This window comes from Sorex fumeus, unplaced genomic scaffold (genome assembly GCF_029834395.1).
Source record: "Sorex fumeus unplaced genomic scaffold, SorFum_2.1 ptg000156l, whole genome shotgun sequence".
NCBI lineage: Eukaryota > Metazoa > Chordata > Mammalia > Eulipotyphla > Soricidae > Sorex > Sorex fumeus.
The window spans coordinates 797778-806994 of NW_026606213.1; positions in this window are offsets into that span (position 1 = coordinate 797778).

The following is a 9217-nucleotide window of genomic DNA, read 5'->3' on the forward strand; positions in this document are numbered from 1 at the left end:
AGGGGGCTAGCAGTTAGGAGGGAGCGTGTTGGTCGCCTCAGCTGACACCAGTTGCCGTGACACTAAAGTCACAGAATGTGACACTCCTGTGTGAGAGCTGTCCCCAGAGCCATGAACGTGCCTACAGCTCAGGGAGCCCTTCCCGGGCGAGGACTCGGGAGGGGGTTCCCGGGTGGGAATGAGTCTCCCCTGGCCCGGGCTGAGCGCACTTACCGGCCGAGGACGCCTTCAGGGCCCAGCTCCCATGCTTGAGGATCTTGCTGGGGGCCTTCAGTCCGCTGGGCCTCAGCAGACTCATGGTCAGGTGGTCAGACGCTGCCGCGGCCACTACCGGGCCCTGACCATCAAGCCCCCTCGGGGCCTTCTGAGGCACACTCGTTCTCAGAGATAAATCTCTGAAGAACAGAGGAGAGAGTCTGTCTCAGGGGAGTGACCACAGCAGCTTCCGGAGCCCAGAGAGCTGCCAGTCTGGCACTCGCCACCCCGAGTGCAACTCCCAGCTTCCCGCACAGCCCCCTGAGCCCACCAAGTGTCACTCCTGCCAAAAACTCAATCCCAAACAGACAAACAAACAACTGCAGATTCGGGGCCAGAGGGCAGAGGGGACAGGTACTTGCCCTGCGGGCAGCTGACCCTCATGCCCTCCCTGGCATCACACCCACCCCCAAACACATTCAGGAGCCAGAAATCGTCCCTGAGCACTGCGAGTGTCACTGACCACCTCCCCGTCCAGACACTGACTAGCCGGGAGGCGACTCAGCAGTGATCGCTGGTCTTGTGTGTGCGTGTGTGCGTATGTGTGTGTGAGAGGCCCGGGGTTACACACAGAAGCTAAGGCAAGCAACACGCACACTTTTTTCTATGGGCGGAGAACTGCCAGGGAAAAGGGTCCAGCAAGACTGCGCCAAAGGGGGGCTGGAGAGCGATAGCACAGTGGTAGGGCGTTTGCCTTGCACGCAGCCGACCCAGGTTCGATTCCCAGCATCCCATATGGTCCCCTGAGCTCTGCCAGGACTGATTCCCGAGTGCAGACCCAGAAGTAAACCCTGTGCATCACCAGGTGTGACCCAGAAAGAAAAAAAAATTGCGCCAAAGGGGAGCGAAGGAGGTTTTGGCGTTTCCTTCGTTCCTTGTGACGCTGCCCAAGTTTGATAACCACAAGCCAGTATTAACTCCATTTCTTAACCCACAGAACTGAGGCAGACAGGTGGATGGGGGAAGCGTCGCCATGGCAATGGAACTCCGAGGAAGTCAACAAAAGCTTCATGGCCACCAAAAGACCACCTGAGGGCACGGGACCCAAGGTCTTGTCAAAATTAGTCCACATTAGGAGGCCCAGAGCAGGCTGGACCCCCCGAGGGAATAGGAACAAAGGCCAGGAAAGGAATTTCTAAGAGGACCTTGGACCACTCAACTCTACCCCCTTGGCAACCACCCTAGCAACGGACTCTAGGTAGCTAGAAACTCCCACAGGGGCAGCCTGGGGAAAACCCGAGATTAGCCCCCTTGAACCAAGGGAGGGCGCTCATGTGTGCCCGAGCCCAGGGACTGCTCTTGCCTTCGAGGTCGGTCATGTCACGGGCTTCTCCCCTCTGAGGTGTGGACTTTCGGACCGAACGCAACCAGGCAACCTAATGTGTTCAGTGGCTTTCTGCGCCTCTGGAGAAGCCGCACTCTCTCTCGAGCCTGTTACTCCCTCCCTCATTTCCCCTTCCTAAAAGCCTCCAAATAAAATGTTCCTGCTTCATGCTCATCTCCTGAAATGCTTTTCTGCGAGAAGGACAAAGGCCCGGGGGCCTGAGGAGGTCGAGGATCGACTCCCTTTCCCTGAAAAGGGCAACCCCTGAATCCGGCCCGAGACCCCGGGAAGGCCTAGTGGGCGTTGTGGGGCTGGCAGGGCTCATCGCGCTCATCAGTGCCAGCGCTCCAGCCAGTCCCGGGGGAGTGACATCTTCTCCTCTGCTTCTCATCAGCCCCCCATGAGGGCCCACTGACTTTAGAGTAATTCCGTATTTAATAGAAAAGTCCGCAGGGGGCAGAGAGGCAGGACAGTGGGGAGGGCACTTGCCTTCTATCCAGTTGTCCTGGGCTCGATCTCCGTCAGCACAGGGACGTTAGCCGGCCAGGGTGACCCCTGGGCACAGCCAGGTATGGCCACCCCACCCCACCCCACCCCACCCCCACCCAGCCCCCCCAAAAATATATATATAACTACTAAAAAAACTTAAACGAACAACAGATTAAAAACTATCATACACTAAAGAACTGTTAGAGAAAAAAGCCACCCGCACGCGGGCAAAAAGCCCAGAGACTCAGATTCCCCTGTGTCACACTGCACTTGCAGCTTAAAGAACTGAGCTCTGCCAAACAGGCTCGTGCCAGTCTCCTACAGAGACTGAAAATGGCACTTGGAGTCTAGAATGTTCCAAGGTAGAATGAGAATTCAGCAAGGAGGAGGGCATCATGGGCCCTTCTTAAAGGGGCAGGCGCCACCCTTCATGACGCCAGGGTCCGGCTGAGACTCTGGAGGGCTGCCCTGCAGACGCCAGCACTAGCTGGCCAATGTGCCTCTGGTCCCTGCGGGGCCCAGTTCTGGACTCCTGGGCCCTGAGAAAGTGGTTTCAGAAAACGTTTGACAAATGTTTATCAGTTACAGATCTCCAACTGAGGTCATTCGGCGTCCCCTGAGTGGGACCTGGACTCAGTGACCGTGCCCAGGGCCCTCCTCAGGAGCCGGGCCATAAAATCTGTGGGCGGGGGTGGGGGGGTCGGAGGGGCAGAGCGACAGGGCAGAGGCCCTGAGCCCGACCCTGAGAGCCCTGCTCTCTGTGACCCCAGTGCTGTGAGCAACACCTGCCGCACCGTGGCCAGGGAGTGGCCCAGCCCACTAAGGCCTGAGAGCTGTACAGAGGAGTATGGCCTGGCCTGCTTCCGATGGGAGCACAAGCTGAATGAGTGCAGGTCCCCTCGAGGATGAGTGAGCAGGAACGGGGGAGTGGTGGGGAGGTGGGGAGGGCGGAGTGACCTAACCTGGGGGCTCAGGACGGGACACCTGGACGGGACACCTGGCGGTGCTCAGGGCCGACTCTGATCCAGTCATCGGGGCTCATGCTGGCAGGACCTGGGGGGTGGTGACGTACAGGGTGGGGTGGGGTCAGTCGCAGGCAAGGCAGGCTTCTTGGCCCTGGGCTACCCTTCCGGGCAAGGATATCTATTTTCTTTCTTTCCTTTTGGTTTTTGGGACACCCGGCAGTGCTCAGGGTTACTCCTGGGTCTGCACTCGGGAATCACTCCTGGCGGTGCACAGGGGACCTATGGGGTGAGCCATGCACCAGGCAAGCGCCAAGTCTTGATGCCAAGGTGCCCACGAAACACAGTGTGCAACAAGGGACTCTACAGAGAACGTCAGGGACAGCAAAGGCTACGAGGAAGTCAACCAATTCTGAAAAAACACAAAAAGATGCAAAAGGAGGGGCTGAAGTGAGAGAACAGTGGGGAGGGGTTCGCCTTGCTCACGGCTGACCAAGGTTCGATCACCAGTCCTGAGCACTGCCAGGAGTAATTCCTGAGCATCACTGAGTGTGACCCAAAAAGCCAAAAAAAAGAAAAAAACAGCGCGAAAGAAAAAGTGTTTGAGCTTCACGCCCTACCGAGGTCGCCAGTTGCCCCCCACGAGCGGCTCTCCGGCACGGCCATGGCCCCAGAAGCACAGAAACCAATCTCTTAGTTATCTAACTTTTAATAGAAATATTTCCAGGGTTAATAAGTAAAAGAGCAGAAATCCAAACCCAGCTGTAGAAAGCAAATCATTTCACAACGCTTTTTCAGCATGTCTGATTTGGGGGCGGTCGTAAGCTCTAAACAATAATGGTGCATCTTTTATCGAAACAATGAATCTAGTCAAAGTAGACAGAGTGTTAACTAGAACTCATCTGCCTCACAGGAATTGGGAGGGGTGGGAGGTGGGGTTCTATTGGGGTTCGCGGTTAAAAATAAGTATTGGTAAAGGGAAATGTGTTTGATATTTACACGACTGAGACCTAAACCTGAAAGCTCTGTAACTTTTCCCACAGTGATTCAATAAATAAATAAATTATAAAAAAAAAAGAAAAAAAAGAAAATGTGTTTGAGCCTCACTGTCTCCCTGAGACTTGAGCACTCAGTGCCGTGTGTGAGCCCAGTAGTCTCCGGCCTGAACAAGTCCCGACCCTCTCACCCCCAGGCTCCTGTGTTTGGACCGTGACCCTAAATCCTGTGATGGGATCACGTGTGTCCATGACAAAGACGCTAGCAGGCTCACGCCCCAGAACGTCCCTGCTTCACACAGGCGTGGCACACGGGTCCTGGCCTGCTAGCGGCCGGCAGTGATTCGGCAGGAAGCAGAGGTGTGAGCCTGAACGTGGGTCAAGACCGTTCCTTCAGCTTGGAGGGGAGGAATGTCCGAGAGGGGGTTTTGAGCACTGCCTCACAAGCATGAGGTCCTGAGTCCAAGCCCCCGGGGTCGCACGTGCACCTGGCACAAAGCCGGCACAAATCCGGCAGCTCTGCTGTCCCAGCTCCACGCAGGAAGGGGGGTGACCCCAGGGGGAGGGCCACTGAGAGAGGAGGGGAACACCACAGAAAGGAGGAGGGAACACAGGGCAGGAGTTGAGGGCTGCAGGCCCGGGAGCACTGGGCAGAGAGTAGCCCTGGGGAGCAGGAGAACAGGCGGGTGCCCTTGTCACTGGCCACTCGAGGCAGTCGCACAAGCCGTGTGCAGACCCACGAGGCTGACAGAGCGCCAGGGACGGGGCAACCCCAGCAAGGATTTTTCTTTAAGTTTTGGGCCATGGGGCCAGAACTCTAGTACAGCAGGGAGGGCGTTTGCCTTGCACACAACTGACCCGGGTTCAATCCCGGCATCCCATAGGGACCCCAGAGCACCTCCAGGAGTAAGTCCTGAGTGCAGAGCCAGGAGTGACCCCGGAGCATGTCCAGGTGTGACCCAAAAACAAAACAACAGCAGAGCAAGCGGAAGGGCCCGGAAGCTCTGAGCCACGGAAACGCCAAGGTTGGTTGGTGCCCACTCGCCCCCGACCCCCGCCAGGCCAGGCCGGCCTGGGATCAAGGTGCCCGAGCGTCCCCAGACAGGATCTGTCTCAGCGGCTCGGTGCGTTATCTCAGCCTATCACCCAACTCGACTGGGATTGACTCTGGTTATCTCCTTGACTGGTTATCTTGGGCATCTCCGGGGCCAGCCGCCAAGCTCCGTCCTCCCACCTGGCCAGGGCGGGATCAGGTGTCAGCAGCTGGGCCCTGAACACCCCACCTGCCCGTCCAAACGCAATGCAAGCACAAAGGCCAGGCTCGCCCCCAACTCGTAGGACACGACCAAGCCAGGGGCCACGGAGAGCACTGGGCCCGAGGTCGGGTCCCAGAGATCCCCAAATTTCCCTTGCTCGATGGCCCAGCCCAGCAATCTGCATCAACCACTGGGCCCGAGCTCTCTGCTTTCCTTCTGCTTGCTCAGCGAAATGCAGCACCTCACACCTGGGTTTGGAGGGGAGGAACTCCAAACTTTTTTTTTTTGGCTTTTTGGGTCACACCTGGCGATGCACAAGGGTTATTCCTGGCTCTGCACTCACAGGGGTTACTCCTGGCTCTGCACTCAGGAGTGACTCCTGGCGGTGCTCAGGGGACCATATGGATGCTGGGACTCAACCCGGGCTGGCAACGTGAAAGGCACACGCCCTACCCGCTATGCTATCTCTCCAGCCCCGAACTCCAAACTTTATATAGAAAACAACGTATTTCACAATGCCTTTTCAGCCATTCTGATTGTTGGGGGGTAAATTCTAAACAATCATGGTGCATCTTTTTTTTTTTTTGCTTTTTGGGTCACACCTGGCAATGCACAGGGGTTACTCCTGGCTCTGCACTCAGGAATCACCCCTGGCGGTGCTCAGGAGACCATATGGGATGCTGGGAATCGAACCCGGGTTGGCCGCCTGCAAGGCAAACGCCCTACCCACTGTGCTATTGCTCCAGCTCTCATGGTGCATCTTTTGTCGAAACAATGAATGTAATCAATGTAGAGAAGAGTTAAGTAGAAATCATCTGCCTCACAGGCATTGGGTGGGTGGGACCTGGGGTATAGTGGGGTTCTTGGTGGTGAAAAATGAGTACTGGTGAAGGGAGAAGAGAAAGGTGTTTGATCATTGCATGACCGAGACTTAAATCTGAAAGCTTTGTAACTTTTCCCACGGTGATTCAGTAAATAAATAGAAGAAGAAAATTAAATAAATAAATAAATAAAATTATGAAAAACAAAAAAAGTAAGGTGGAGTTCAAGCCCAATACAACCAGCTAATCAGTGGCTGAATAAATAGCAGTACTCCTACATTAAAAACAAACAAACAAATGAAAAACACTGTACTTGTGAGGCAAGTGCATCAGCAGCCTGATGGCACCTTCAGACTCCAGATACCCCAAAATTGCTGCTGTGCCTTTGGCCAGACCCCAAAAACTTGGGCAAAGTTTACCAAGAAAGTAAACGGCCAAAAGTTAGGTATGTGGGAAACGCACCCACAAGCCCCCTCCGGCTCAGCTATATCCTTGGAGGCATGGCCTCTCTGGTTCCTGATTGAACTGCTCAATGGCCATGATCCCACAGACTCAGAAACACATCTCGAAACCCAGTGGCTTTTGGCAGAACAGCGTCTGGTCCCTGCAATGCTGGGCCCATGGGTTCATGCCTTGGCCTGTTCCCCCTGGAGGCCAGGTGGCCGCCATCCTCCAGAGGTCACTGGTCAGTCAGGCTTGGGCCCTCAGTGACAAAACTTGTTGGGCCTCACAGGATGGGGGTGGAGCCAGTCCTGTCCTCCCCGTCCCAACGAGACCCCACGTCATCGTCCATGAACGGCCTCTCTGACTCCTGATCACGCTGCTTAATGACCAGGATGCTAGAGACTCAGGAGCAAATCTTGGAACCCAGCAGGTTTGGGCAGAAATCCCTCCAGATTGAAGTGTTCAAATTTGCAATTTCAAAATCGCACGGCCACTACTGCAGCCACATAACATCATAGGTTATTCATAACCAGCAATAGAAAACAAACTGTCTACTGTTGCCTTTTCAGCAGATCTGAGTGTTGGGGTAAAATCTCAAACAATAATGGTGGGTCTGATGTCAAAATATTGAATGTGATCAAATTAGAGAGAGAATAATTTGGAAATCATCTGCCCCACACGAAGGGGGACGGTGTGGGATGGGGATATACTGGGGTTGTTGGTGGTGAGAATGGGCACTGGTGAAGGTACGGGTGTTTCATTGTATGACCAAGACTTAGACCTGAAAGCTTTGTAACTGCTCTCACGGTGATTCAATAAATAAAATCATAAAAAATAAAAAAAAGTAAGGTGGAGTTCATGCACAATTCAATCAGCTAATCAGTGGCTGGATAAATAGCAGTACTCCTAAATAAAAAAAAAAAAAGAGGGAGACAGAGAAATCCAGAAAAACGCCGCAAATCTGTACCCCAAGCACACTCCTCCCCAAACGATCCATTTTCCCCCACCCGAGCTAAAGCCGACACGCTATGGGTCACATCCTTCTGCCACTGACCCCCAAAACCCGACACTCCCTCCTCCCACCCCGGGGACTGATGGCACAAACTCCATCTTTGTGTCACGCCGTACATGAGACATTTGTCACTAGAACCTGATGACTCACTTCAGAACCTCAACAGAAGCCACAAAGATGGGGAGCACTGCTCGGGGAGCAACATGCAGGGGCTGCTCAGACCCTCTCTGCCTCTGTCCCCCGCCTGCTCTGGGGACGATGCATAGACAAGTGGCCAGGGGTTGAGAACAGAGGAACCAAGCCTGGAGGAAGCGGGTGCTTGTGTTTTGTTTTCTCTGGAGGCCTGTAACTACGGCTCCTCTTAAGAGACAAAGAAGGCCGCAAATAAGCAAACCCTCTGAACTCGGTTAGCACCTAACTCTGATTTACCGCCAAGATCTGCTCTAAATGAACCTTGAAAGGGTAAGCTAAATATCTCTCAGGGCACGGCAGAGCCTGGCAAGCTCCCCGTGACGTATTCGATATGCCAGACACAGTAACAACAAAGTCTCCAATGGAGACGTTACTGGGCCCGCTCTGGTATTAAAAGTGGGAAAAAAAAGTCTAGTTTGTATTTCTTGAAAATGTCAGCTTGACTCAAAGCTGGGGGTTCCGAAGGCAGTTCTATTTCATCCCGCAGCACAAATGCTTCCTTTCTGCTAGAGCTTTGGCTCATGTCTGTCCAGCATCTTCAGGACAGGGAAAAACCAGCCCTGGGAGGTGTGGCGTGATGGGACACTGGCACACAGGAAGCACCTCAATTTGGGTCATTTTCCCCCCCGTAGGACTCTGAGGACCCCTTACCCTTCGGGCAGCACCGCACGACATTCTATCAGGAAGTTACATAAAAATCAGTCTTCCATTCCAAACAAAATTTCACGAGCTGCAGACACAGTTCAAGACTATATACAGCCTGAAGGCACAGGACATATGCAAACGACATCTATTCACTGTCATCAGCGAGCCCCGTCACCCGTCTCATGCTGGCATACAACTTCAAAATATCCAGATGGAAGACATTTTTATGTGTCAGGGGGGAAAATCAGAATTAGCAAGAGCTCCAAGAGAAGAGCAAGCCGGCAAACAGGACTGAGAGAAGGTGACCGGACGTGAGGCCGGTCTCTGGCCTAACCCGGGTCCCAGCCCAGCTGCCCTGCAGAACCCGCCAGGGGACACCCCACATGCCTCGGAAAACTCACGGACACCCCACATGCCATGGAATCCCCCCAACGCTCACAGCCGCTCAGGTCTGACTCACACCCACCCTTCCATGCAAAAGAGCTGAAGGAACAAGGATCCCCAGGTCGAAGCTTGTAGTGTTGGGGCTGGAACGATAGTACAGCGGGGAGGGCATTTGCCTTGCATGCAGCCAACCTGGGTTCAAATCCCGGCATCCCATATGGTCCCCTGAGCACCGCCAGGAGTAAATCCTGAGTGCACAGCCAGGAGTAACCCCTGTGCATCTCCGGGTGAAAAAATTAACAATAAAAAGATAACACCGTGGAGGTGTGCAGACTGGGGGCGGGGTGCAGAGGGAGACCTCCCAGAGAGCCTGGCCCAGAGTGAGCATAACATCCCCAAAGACCCCGTAGGATGGCTCCGCCAGGTCTGGGGTGCAGC